The sequence below is a fragment of the Scyliorhinus torazame genome, chromosome 3 (assembly GCF_047496885.1).
Source record: "Scyliorhinus torazame isolate Kashiwa2021f chromosome 3, sScyTor2.1, whole genome shotgun sequence".
NCBI lineage: Eukaryota > Metazoa > Chordata > Chondrichthyes > Carcharhiniformes > Scyliorhinidae > Scyliorhinus > Scyliorhinus torazame.
The window spans coordinates 49,169,902-49,183,401 of record NC_092709.1 but is presented as its reverse complement, the minus strand read 5'-3'; the positions used below and the strand labels follow the sequence as shown (position 1 = coordinate 49,183,401).

General features: G+C 52.0%; 1 protein-coding gene across 1 annotated transcript in view; it reads right to left on the bottom strand.

Moving 5' to 3' along the window:
- Nucleotides 1–13,500, bottom strand: part of usp38 (ubiquitin specific peptidase 38) — a 49,036-nt gene that overhangs the window by 14,371 nt on the left and 21,165 nt on the right. The gene's annotated exons all lie outside the window — the stretch shown is intronic.

Here is a 13,500-nt window from a genome sequence, read left to right as displayed (position 1 = left end):
GTGCCATATTATATTATTATTATATTATTAGCATTGTGCAGGTCAAGGTTCGGAGATGGAGGAGCAGTCTCTGTCAGCGAGAGAACCTGAGAACATCTAAGACACTCAGAAGGTAAGTAAGTGATTTTTACTTATTTTTACTTTTATACCTTTTTTCAAATTGTGTGTCGGGGGGAAACAGAAGTGACATCACAGAAAAGCTGTGGCCAGAGTGGCTAGTATTTGGTAACTAATTAAACATAATAACTTAATTATAATTTAGAGGGATATCTAAGCCAGAGATCGGAGAGTACTATAGTTAGCTATCGCATTTCTATTAGAAATCTAGTGCTAGGAAACAGATAGTTGGCAGTAACTTTGAAATTAAAAAAAATATATTTAAAAAAAAAAAGACAAATTTTAATTTTAATTAATTGACGCAATGTCAGTTAGAGGGGTGCTGTGCTCTGACTGTGAGATGTGGCAGGTCCGGGAGGCTTCCAGCGTCCCGGATGGCTTCATCTGCAGAAAGTGCACCCAACTGGAGCTCCTCACAGACCGCATGGTTCGGTTGGAGCAGCAATTGGATGCACTTAGGAGCATGCAGGTGGCGGAAAGCGTCATGGATCGCAGTTATGTAAATGTGGTCACACCCAAGGTGCAGGCAGAGAAATGGGTGACCACCAGAAAGGGCAGGCAGTCAGTGCAGGAATCCCCTGTGGTTGTCCCCCTCTCGAACAGGTATACCCCTTTGGATACTGTCGGGGGGGATAGCCTATCAGGGGAAAACAGCAGCAGCCAGAGCAGTGGCACCACGGCTGGCTCTGATGTTCAGAAGGGAGGGTCAAAGCGCAGAAGAGCAATAGTCATAGGGGACTCTATAGTCAGGGGCACAGATAGGCGCTTCTGTGGACGTGAAAGAGACTCCAGGATGGTATGTTGCCTCCCTGGTGCCAGGGTCCAGGATGTCTCCGAACGGGTAGAGGGCCTTCTGAAGGGGGAAGGGCAAACAGGCAGAGGTCGTTGTACATATTGGTACTAACGACGTAGGCAGGAAGGGGCATGAGGTCCTGCAGCAGGAGTTCAGGGAGCTAGGCAGAAAGTTAAAAGACAGGACCTCGAGGGTTGTAATCTCGGGATTACTCCCTATGCCACGTGCCAGTGAGGCTAGAAATAGGAAGATAGAGCAGCTAAACACGTGGCTAAACAGCTGGTGTAGGAGGGAGGGTTTCCATTATCTGGACCACTGGGAGCTCTTCCGGGGCAGGTGTGACCTATATAAGAAGGACGGGTTGCATCTAAACCGGAGAGGCATAAATATCCTGGCCGCGAGGTTTGCTAGTGTCACACGGGAGGGTTTAAACTAGTATGGCAGGGTGGTGGGCACGGGAGCAATAGGTCAGAAGGTGAGAGCATTGAGGGAGAATTAGGGAATAGGGTCAGTGTGGCTCTGAGGCAGAGAAGACAGGGAGAAGTTGCTGAACACAGCGGATCTGGTGGCCTGAAGTGCATATGTTTTAATGCAAGGAGCATTACGGGTAAGGCAGATGAACTTAGAGCTTGGATTAGTACTTGGAACTATGATGTTGTTGCCATTACAGAGACCTGGTTGAGGGAAGGGCAGGATTGGCAGCTAAACGTTCCAGGATTTAGATGTTTCAGGCGGGATAGAGGGGGATGTAAAAGGGGAGGTGGAGTTGCGCTACTTGTTCGGGAGAATATCACAGCTGTACTGCGCGAGGACACCTCAGAGGGCAGTGAGGCTATATGGGTAGAGATCAGGAATAAGAAGGGTGCAGTCAGAATGTTGGGGGTATACTACAGGCCTCCCAACAGCCAGCGGGAGATAGAGGAGCAGATAGGTAGACAGATTTTGGAAAAGAGTAAAAACAACAGGGTTGTGGTGATGGGAGACTTCAACTTCCCCAATATTGACTGGGACTCACTTAGTGCCAGGGGCTTAGACGGGGCGGAGTTTGTAAGGAGCATCCAGGAGGGCTTCTTAAAACAATATGTAGACAGTCCAACTAGGGAAGGGGCGGTACTGGACCTGGTATTGGGGAATGAGCCCGGCCAGGTGGTAGATGTTTCAGTAGGGGAGCATTTCGGTAACAGTGACCACAATTCAGTAAGCTTTAAAGTACTGGTGGACAAGGATAAGAGTGGTCCGAGGATGAATGTGCTAAATTGGGGGAAGGCTAATTATAACAATATTAGGCGGGAACTGAAGGACATAGATTGGGGGCGGATGTTTGAGGGCAAATCAACACCTGACATGTGGGAGGCTTTCAAGTGGCAGTTGAAAGGAATACAGGACCGGCATGTTCCTGTGAGGAAGAAAGATAAATACGGCAATTTTCGGGAACCTTGGATGACGAGTGATATTGTAGGCCTCGTCAAAAAGAAAAAGGAGGCATTAGTCAGGGCTAAAAGGCTGGGAACAGACGAAGCCTGCGTGGAATATAAGGAAAGTAGGAAGGAACTTAAGCAAGGAGTCAGGAGGGCTAGAAGGGGTCACGAAAAGTCATTGGCAAATAGGGTTAAGGAAAATCCCAAGGCTTTTTACACGTACATAAAAAGCAAGAGGGTAGCCAGGGAAAGGGTTGGCCCACTGAAGGATAGGCAAGGGAATCTATGTGTGGAGCCAGAGGAAATGGGCGAGGTACTAAATTAATACGTTGCATCAGTATTCACCAAAGAGAAGGAATTGGTAGATGTTGAGTCTGGAGAAGGGGGTGTAGATAGCCTGGGTCGCATTGTGATCCAAAAAGACGAGGTGTTGGCTGTCTTCAAAAAATATTAAGGTAGATAAGTCCTCAGGGCCTGATGGGATCTACCCCAGAATACTGAAGGAGGCTGGAGAGGAAATTGCTGAGGCCTTGACAGAAATCTTTGGATCCTCGCTGTCTTCAGGGGATGTCCCGGAGGACTGGAGAATAGCCAATGTTGTTCCTCTGTTTAAGAAGGGTAGCAAGGATAATCCAGGGAACTACAGGCCGGTGAGCCTTACTTCAGTGGTAGGGAAATTACTGGAGAGAATTCTTCGAGACAGGATCTACTCCCATTTGGAAGCAAATGGACGTATTAGTGAGAGGCAGCACGGTTTTGTGAAGGGGAGGTCGTGTCTCACTAACTTGATAGAGTTTTTCGAGGAGGTCACTAAGATGATTGATGCAGGTAGGGCAGTAGATGTTGTCTATATGGACTTCAGTAAGGCCTTTGACAAGGTCCCTCATGGTAGACTAGTACAAAAGGTGAAGTCACACGGGATCAGGGGTGAACTGGCAAGGTGGATACAGAACTGGCTAGGCCATAGAAGGCAGAGAGTCGCAATGGAGGGATGCTTTTCTAATTGGAGGGCTGTGACCAGTGGTGTTCCACAGGGATCAGTGCTGGGACCTTTGCTCTTTGTAGTATATATAAATGATTTGGAGGAAAATGTAACTGGTCTGATTAGTAAGTTTGCAGACGACACAAAGGTTGGTGGAATTGCGGATAGCGATGAGGACTGTCGGAGGATACAGCAGGATTTAGATTGTCTGGAGACTTGGGCGGAGAGATGGCAGATGGAGTTTAATCCGGACAGGGGCGGCACGGTAGCATTGTGGATAGCACAATTGCTTCACAGCTCCAGGGTCCCAGGTTCAATTCCGGCTTGGGTCACTGTCTGTGCGGAGTCTGCACATCCTCCCAGTGTGTGCGTGGGTTTCCTCCGGGTGCTCCGGTTTCCTCCCACAGTCCAAAGATGTGCAGGTTAGGTGGATTGGCCATGATAAATTGACCTTAGTGTCCAAAATTGCCCTTAGTGTTGGGTGGGGTTACTGGGTTATGGGGATAGGGTGGAGATGTTGACCTTGGGTAAGGTGCTCTTTCCAAGAGCCGGTGCAGACTCGATGGGCCGAATGGCCTCCTTCTGCACTGTAAGTTCTATAATAATCTATAATAAATGTGAGGTAATGCATTTTGGAAGGTCTAATGCAGGTAGGGAATATACAGTGAATGGTAGAACCCTCAAGAGTATTGAAAGTCAAAGAGATCTAGGAGTACAGGTCCACAGGTCATTGAAAGGGGCAACACAGGTGGAGAAGGTAGTCAAGAAGGCATACGGCATGCTTGCCTTCATTGGCCGGGGCATTGAGTACAAGAATTGGCAAGTCATGTTGCAGCTGTATAGAACCTTAGTTAGGCCACACTTGGAGTATAGTGTTCAATTCTGGTCGCCACACTACCAGAAGGATGTGGAGGCTTTAGAGAGGGTGCAGAAGAGATTTACCAGAATGTTGCCTGGTATGGAGGGCATTAGCTATGAGGAGTGGTTGAATAAACTCGGTTTGTTCTCACTGGAACGAAGGAGGTTGAGGGGAGACCTGATAGAGGTCGACAAAATTATGAGGGGCATAGACAGAGTGGATAGTCAGAGGCTTTTCCCCAGGGTAGAGGGGTCAATTACTAGGGGGCATAGGTTTAAGGTGAGAGGGGCAAGGTTTAGAGTAGATGTACGAGGCAAGTTTTTTACGCAGAGGGTAGTGGGTGCCTGGAACTCGCTACCGGAGGAGGTAGTGGAAGCAGGGACGATAGGGACATTTAAGGGGCATCTTGACAAATATATGAATAGGATGGGAATAGAAGGATACGGACCCAGGAAGTGTAGAAGATTGTAGTTTAGTCGGGCAGCATGGTCGGCACGGGCTTGGAGGGCCGAAGGGCCTGTTCCTGTGCTGTACATTTCTTTGTTCTTTGTTGTTTTGTTTATTGAAAGAAGACTGGTTAGTCCCTTTTATTCCGGGACAGCACGGTGGTGCAGTGGTTAGCACTGCTGCGTCACGGCACCGAGGACCCGTTTTGATCACAGCCCCAGGTCACTGTCCGAATGGAGTTTGCACATTCTCCCCATGTCTGCGTAGGTCTCACCCCACGACCCAAAGATGTGCAGGGTAGATGGATTGGCCATGCTAAATTGTCCCTTAATTAGAATTTTTTAAAAACTCTTTTATTGTGGCGAAGGTAAACAATTGGTCCTTTAGGTGAAGGAATCAAACTTTTAAACTACTGAAGTGACCTGTGGAATAGTGGGGACTGGTCAAACGGTGCACTTCACCCATCTCCGTCGCGTCAAGTAACTTACCTCCCGACTCCCCAAGCCGGGAGTTTGATGGAATACTTTCCACTTGCCTGAATGCAGCTCCAACAGCACATGGGAAGCTCAATACCATCCAGGGCAAAGCAGCCGGCTTGATGAGCTCCCCAACCACCAGCGTAAACTCAGGAAAATGGCTACCCATCACCTTCAATGGCAAGTAGGAATAACCTTTGTAGAAAGGGGTGGCATGGTGGTAGTGGCCAGCTCCTCTGCCTCACAGCGCCAGGGACCCGGGCTCGATTCCGACCTTGGGTGACAGTCTGTGTTCTCTCAGTGTCTGCGTGCTTGGTCTGGGTGCTCCGGTTTCCTCCCACAGACCAACGATGGGCAGCTTAGGTGGATTGGCCATGCTAAATTGCCCATTAGTGTCCACACATGTGCAGGCTAGATGAGCTTATGGAGATAGGGCAGGGGAATGGGCCTGAATGGGGTGCTCTTTCGAAGGTCAGGGCAGACCCGATGGGCCGAATGGCCTCCTTCTATGTTTCTATGAATGGGCAATAAATGCTGGCAATGCCAGTGATCCCCAATCCCATGAAAGAATATTAAATAATACTTTTTAGGCAATGACCCTCTCCCACAGAGAAAAGGACCAACCTGACCTTCAATGGCACGAAGGCCGTTGAACACAATCTCTCTACCTTCATCATCCAGGGATGGAAGGCAGTCACCAGGGACTGGACAATGTATCAAACAATATCAACACTGACGACAAACGTAGGGCAGTGGCTGGCTACCCTTTGACAATGGTTCACCTCCTGTCCCGTCATTGTCTTTCCATCAATTACAAGGCTCAAGTCGAGATGGCCTGATGGCATATTGATCTTTCACCCGAACGTGTTCAACCGCAACCACACTCAAGAAGCTGATCACCGTCCAGTATAGGGTAGTCAGCTTGTTGCTCTGCCAACAGACACAATGGCCAGAATTCCATGTCCGTTCACGCCAGCGGGAATCTCTGGTCCCGCTGAGCTTTAAATTCTTCAATCCCACTTGCGGGGCGAACTTGGATTGGAGAATCCCGACCAATATATACCACCTCCACCATTGGTGTACTGCCTATGTGATGAACTGCAGCAAGTAATTATGTTGAAACTGGCCGCAATTTAACCGCAACGTTGTGCCTGGCGCAGATTGGGACGCTCCGGGTGAATATTGAGAAAGGACAAATCGAGATTTGCGCTCGAGATTTGCGCTGGGCGCGAACAATTTCACAATTCTCCCTGCCCGCCCCCGATGGAGAGTTCCAGTTCTCACCCAAAGGTGGCAAGAATATCGCTAACCCTCATTTGCATTTATTTCAATCTCATTAGCGAGATTGAAGTTGAATGCAGCAGCCTCCCGGGAATACCCAAATCCCCAGCGAGAAATCACGCGGGCACTAGTGTTCCTTTTTAAAAACATGAAGTTGGCACAATGGCTTCTGAGGGGAGGGGAGGGGAGTAATGTCCATTTTCCAGCATGCAGCTCAAGGAGCTCCAGTGCTCGGGGGTGGTGGGGGGCCCCTCAGGAGGTTGAGCTGGGGAGGAGTGACATAACAGGGGCAACCAGAGCTACAGCCTGTCTGTCCTTCCAAACATTTCCAAGACAGAGTCCTGCTGTGGCTTCTATCTTGAAATGAGTAATTAGCCTTGTTAGTTGTGATAGCACCTCACACCGCTCAACTCACGTGCCTCCCCAAGGGAACGTGTGCCATGCCTCACAGGATGATTAGCGCAGGATGCCTGAACTTCATTAGCGTCAGTAGCAGATAGGCAGCTGCCAACAATCAAACACTAAAGATCTCGGTATCAACACTGGTGATCCTCTCCTGACCAAAGGGTAAGTGTGTGGGTCGGGGGAGGGCACCTGAGCACAGTTTCCCAAACGTTCCCGGCAGAGGTCTGGGGTCCAGGGGCTCGTGATGTGGTCAGGAGTGAGTGTGCAGAGCTAGGTTTGCCAGCACAATTGGCTCACTGGATGGCACTCTGAGAGAAGGTAGAACATGTAAGGGTGGGAGGCTTGGGGAATTTGAGGGTCCCGGGATGGAAGCCCTAACTGACTGTCGGCCTCTCTCCTCCAATCCTCACAGATTTGCTGGTGGATCCAGCAGAGACTGCCTTCGCGTTGTTGTTGGTAGCCGAGGCAGACACACGCCGGAGAACGTAGCAGTGGCAACACAGGCTGGAGGTGGCACCACGTGCAAGGAGTACACGCGTTGCTGATCTTTCAATAAGATGATGGACACCATGTGCCTCAGAAGACGGCGGCTCAGGAGTGAGACAGTGCAGCACCTGTGCCACATCCCCGCGGACTTGGCACCACGTGGAGGAGGAGGACACCGCACCCGGTGGCCATGAAGGTCACCACAGCCCTCAACCTTTATGCCTCTGGGTCATAGAATCATAGAATTGCTACAGTGCAAAAGTAGGTCATTCAGCCCATCAGGTCTGTACTGACCCTCTGAAAGAGCAACCTAACGAGGCCCACTCCCCCGACCTTTCCCCATAATCCCACCTGACCCATCTTTGGACACTATGGGGCAATTAAGCATGGCCAATCAAACTAACCTGCCCATCGTTGGACTGTGGGTAGAAACTTTGGCACATGGAGGAAACCCACGCAGACATGGGGAGAAAGTGCCTGACTCAGACACAGTCACCCAAGGCCGGAATTGAACCTGGATCCCTGGTGCTGTGAGGCAGCAAGTGTTAATTTTTTAACAAACAATTTTATTGAGATATTTTAGGCATATAGAAAAAGTGACATTGTATAGTACAAACAAAAAAAGAAATCAAGACACAAATTGCACATGAAACATAATGCAAACCACGGCTCTGTTCACGCACGGACCTGCCTCAATATCCCCCTACTCTACTCTACACTAACCTAACCCTCAACCCCTGCTGACGCTTACTCCTCTGCGAAGAAGTCAATAAATGACTGCCACCTTCGGGCGAACCCTAGTAGCAAACCTCTCAAGGCGAACTTGACTTTCTCGAGGCCAAGAAAGCTCGCCATGTCCGATAGCCATACCTCAGCCCTCGGGGGCTTTGTGTCCATCCTAGCTAACAGTATTCGTCGCCGAGCTACCAAGGAAGCCAAGGCCAGAACGTCGGCCTCCCTCTTCCTGGACTCCCGGGTCCTCCGAAACCCCAAAGATTGCCACTTCAGGGCTCATTACCACCCCAGTTTTCAACACCGGGGACATGACATCTGCGAATCCCTGCCAATACCCCGAGTTTAGGGCACGACCAGAACATGTGTACATGGTTAGCCGGCCCTCCGGCGCATCTAGCACACTTGTCCTCCAGCCCGAAGAATCTGCTCATCCGGGCCACCGTCATGTGGGCCCGTGCACGATCTTAAACTGGATCAGGCTGAGCCTGGCGCATGTTGCGGTCGCGTTTACTCTGCTCAGGGCTTCTGCCCAAATACCGTCTTCCAGCCCCCCACCCCACGAGCTCCTCTTCCCACTTAAGCTTCAGGTTCTCGTTCTGCGTATCCTCAGCTCTCATTAGCTCCTTGTAGACTACTGAGACTCTACCCTCTCCCACCTCTCCCCTAGAAACTACCCTGCCCTGCCTCCCCTTCGGCGGGAGACATGGGAAGGACGGCACCAGTCTGCTTACAAAATCCCTCACCTGCAAGTATTTAAAGTCGTTCCCTCTCGCCAGCCCAAACTTCTCCTCCAGCGCCCTCATGCTCGGAAAGCTACCTACCAGGAACAGATCCCCCATCCTCACAATCCCCGCCCTCCTCCATAGTCGATACCCCCCGTCCATGTTCTCCGGGGCAAATCGGTTGTTGCCCCAGATTGGGGTCCACACCAATGCTCTTACCTCCCCTACATGCCTCCTCCACTGGCCACAGATCTGAAGAGCCGCCACCACTATCGGGCTGCTGGTGTACCGTGCCGACAAAAGCGGCAGAGGCGCCGTGACCAGGGCTGCTAAGCTAGTGCCCCTGCACGAAGCAGCCTCCATCTGCTCCCAAACCGCACCCACCATCCATTTCCTTATCATCGCTATGTTGGCCGCCCAGTAATAGTTGCTGAAGTTCGGCAACGCCAGTCCCCCCTTCTCCTCTGTTCCCTTCAAGCTTCACCCTCTTCACCCGCAGGGAGTTCCCTGCCCATAGAAATCCCAGAATAATTTTATTCAGCCTCTTAAAGAAGGACCGGGATAAAGATGGGCAGACCCTGAAAAACAAACAAGAACCGCGGGAGAATCGTCATCTTAACAGTCTGCACCTTCCCCGCCAATGACAGCGGGAGCGCATCCCACAGCCGGACCTCCTCCCTCACTCGTTCCACCAGTCGGGACAGGTTGAGCTTATGCAACCTGCCCCAGTCCCGTGCCACCTGAATCCCCAAATATCGGAAACTCTCCCCCACAAGCCTGAACGGCAACCCCTTCAGCCTACTCTCCTGCCCCCTTGCCTAAATTACAAACAACTCGCTCTTAGCCATGTTAAGTTTGTATCCGGAGAACCGGCCAAATTCCCTCAGGATTGCCAGAATACCGTCCATCCCCACCATTGAGTCCGATACATATAACAGCAGATCACCCGCGTATAACGAGACTCTATGTTCCACTCCCCCCCAGACTAGCCCTTTCCAGCCCCTAGAAGCTCTCAGTGCAATTGTCAGCGGCTCTATGGCCAGCGCAAACAGCAGTGGGGAGAGAGGGCAGCCCTGTCTTGTTCCACGGTGCAGTCTAAAGTAGTTCGATGTCGTCCTGTTCGTCCTTACACTCGCCTCCCAGGCCTAATACAATAGCCTAACCCAGTCGATGAACCCCGCCCCGAACCGTCCTAGTACCTCCCACAGATTATCCCACTCGACCCGGTCAAAAGCCTTTTCAGCATCCATGGCTACCACTATCTCTACCTGCCTACTCTCCGGGGGCATCGTAATCACGTTGAGCAGCCTTCTTATGTTGGCCACCAGCTGCCTCCCCTTTACAAACCCGGTTTGGTCCTCCACAATTACATCTGGTACACAGTCCTCGATTCTAGCCACCAAAATCTTGGCCAGTAACTTGCCGTCTACGTTGATCAAAGACGTAGGATGACCCACAGGCCTCCGGATCCTTATCCCGTTTCAGAATGAGCGAGATGGTGGCCTGCAACATCGTCGGGGGGTAAACTCCCTCTGTCTCTTGCCTCGTTAAAGACCTTGACAAGCACCGGCCTCAGTATCCCGGCAAATCATTTGTAAAACTCCACCGGATACCCGTCCGGCCCCGGGGCTTTACCCGACTGCATGACCTTCAGGACCCCCAACACCTCTTTGATCCTGACCAGGGCCCCCAGTCCGTCCACCAAACCCCTCCCCACTCTTGGGAAGGTCAGTCCGACCAAGAATCGCCTCATCCCCCCCCCGGGTGGTTCCGAAGTGTACAGCTCCCTATAAAAGTCATAAGACCTTGTTCAGCCCTGCTGGATCACCCACTAGATGACCTTCCCCATTCACTACCCTCCCTATTTCCCTAGCCGCTTCCCTCTTCCTTAGTTTTTGCGCAAGCATTCTACTGGCCTTCTCCCCATGCTCATAAATCGCGCCTTTTACCTTTCTAAGCTGCTTTACAGCCTTGCCTGTAGTCAGCACCTCAAATTCGGCCTGCAGCCTCTGTCATTTCCTGAGTAACTCTGGCCTCGGGGATTCCGCGTAACTCCTGTCCGTCCGTAGAATTTCCTTAATCAGTCGGTCCGTCTCTGCCCTATCTGTCCTGTCCCTGTACGCCCGGATTGAAATCAGCTCCCCTCTCACCACTGCCTTCAGTGCCTCCCAGAGCACCGCTGCTGAGACTTCTCCAGTATCGTTCACCTGCAGGTAATACTGCATGCATCTCCTCAGCCTCCCACACACCGCCTCGTCCGCGAGTAGTCCAACTTCCAGCCTCCATGGTGGGTGCTGAAAGCTGTCCTTACAAAACTGCAGGTCTACCCAGTGCGGAGCATGGTCCGATATGGCAATTGCCGAATATTCTGCCCCCATCATTCCGGCCAGCAGGTCCCTACTCACAACAAAGTAGTCAATTCGGGAATACATCTTGTGGACGTGGGAGTAGTACGAGAACTCCCTCGCCGTCGGCCGGCTAAATCTCCACGGATCTGCTCCACCCATTTGCTCCATGAACCCTCGCAGTTCCTTTGCCATCGCTGGCAACCTGCCCATTCTTGAGCATAACCGGTCCAAGCTCGGGTCCAGGACCGTATTAAAGTCCCCGCCCATGATCAACTTACGTGAGTCCAGGTCAGGGACACTCCCTTGCAACCTCCTAATAAAATCCACATCGTCCCAATTAGGGGCATACACACTGACCAGGACTACTCTCATCCCTTCGAGTTTACCCCTCACCATAACGAACCTGCCACCCCCATCCACGACTGTGCCCTCCGCCTCAAATTGTACACTTTTATTAATCAGGATGTGAGGCAGCAGTGTTAACCACCGTGCCGCCGTAGGTCATTCCAGTGCTCGAGCGGGGACCGGTGAGACATTTCATAATCTAAGGCCCACGCGTGCATCCAGGTAATGAATGCTTCCTATGCCCGGGCATAAGACTTTGGCACCTTTGAGCTGGATCAGGTCCACCAAGATGCACGGGCTGCAGGATTTGCTGCCATTGCCAGGGTGCGCCAGGTCCTGTCGGGGTTCAATGGCATGCATGTCGACCTGCATGCACCAGGGAGTGCCCTATATTAACAGGAAGGGGTTTCACTCTCTGAATGTTCAGATGATGCGCAACCACTGCCTCAGTGTCATGGTCATGTGCCTGCTACCCAGGGAGCATGCATGCTAGCTACATCCTGGGTCACTCGGAGATCCCCGGTCTTCGAGAACCATCCCAGGACGACGGGTTGGCTTTTGGGGGACATGGGATACCTGCCGAGATACGGAGGCCTGAGACTGAGCCAGAGACCCATTATAATGGTCACTTGGAAGAACAGGAGACCTCCACCCTCGCCATGGCGGCAAGCCCCGGGTTGGCCTCCAGAGCTTCCACCACCCTGACGGTGTCCATTGGGCCCTGGGGACTCCATGGGATGGAGGGGCAGCTGGAATGAGCTCCAGAGCCTCGGAATCATCTGGCGCTTCAAGTCCTGGAGACTCCCCATTGTCTTCACCATGGTGTCAACGCCCTCAGCGCTCCTCAGTGACTGGGCCATGCTCTGGAGTGCTTCAGCAATGTCCACCTGTGTTTGGGACATGTCCCTCATTGACTGGGATGTTATCTATGCCCTCAGCCTCAGACTGTGCCATGCCTTGGACTCCAGGACACATGGCTCAGACATCATGCTCTAGGTTTTCCACTGCGGTCACCACCCTAGCATTGGTGGCCTGAGTGCCACACATTGCCCACACCATCACCTGCACCCAAAGCCTTTGGGAGACCTCCAATCGGCGTTGCAGTCACTGACACCCCTCCTAATTGTCACGGCCGTGGCTTATCATCTGCATCAGCTCTGGGAGAACCTTGCCCAGAGGTTCGGCATCTGACTGGGACATTTCCGACTGCTGTCTCCCGAGGATGTTCCTGCCTCCACCCGATGTACATCAGCAACTGTCTGGTGCTCACCAGGTTTTGGCCCAAAGCCTGTCCACTAATGCCGCCCACTGAAGTGTGTATCTCTGCGCTGGTGGAAGGTGGAGCTCATAGCTGTGACGCCTCAATGGTGGTCTCATGGGAGGTGGGGGTGGGGGAACGACTCCAGGTAGCACGGCCTCATCAGATAAAGATTCTGTGAGAGAATGGACATGTGGTCAGTGAGAGGGAAGGATCATTTTGTCTGACATGAACCACTCAGTCGAGACATGTCATCTGGGTGAAGGGGCAGTGTATCCTCACCTCTCGCGCGGGCCAACCTCACTGTCGGTGACTGCTCTCTCCTTGGGCAACCTGCGATTTCCAACGCAAGTTCCTCATAGGGGGTGAGGACTCAGATCTCTGGCATCCCACCTCCCTGTCTTGGGCTATGTCCTCCAGCGGGGACAAAGAGAGGGCATTTTGAACAGCACGCTTGATGGGTCAGAGGGGATCTATAGCAGGTAGCATGTGTGAGCACCGCACTTGGACATGGAAGGGGTTGTGCTGAAGAACAAACATGAAGATCGGATGTGGGGAGGGTGTGAGGGGTCAGCCAGTGATTTGTGGGGGTGACAGACGGAACTGATGCCAGGGGAGAGCTGGCAACTTACCCTTGCAGCTCGGTGGAGGTCGCTGATCTTCTTCCGACATTGGATGCCGGTCTTCCTGGTAATGCTGCCCGAACTGACAGCCACTGCCTCCCAGGCAGCATTGCTGACCCTGCGGATGGCGCTCCGACCTCCTCGGGGGAACAGGCTGGTCTGTCTCATCCACAGCTTCGGGAAGCCTGGCCAGGTCGGCATTGCC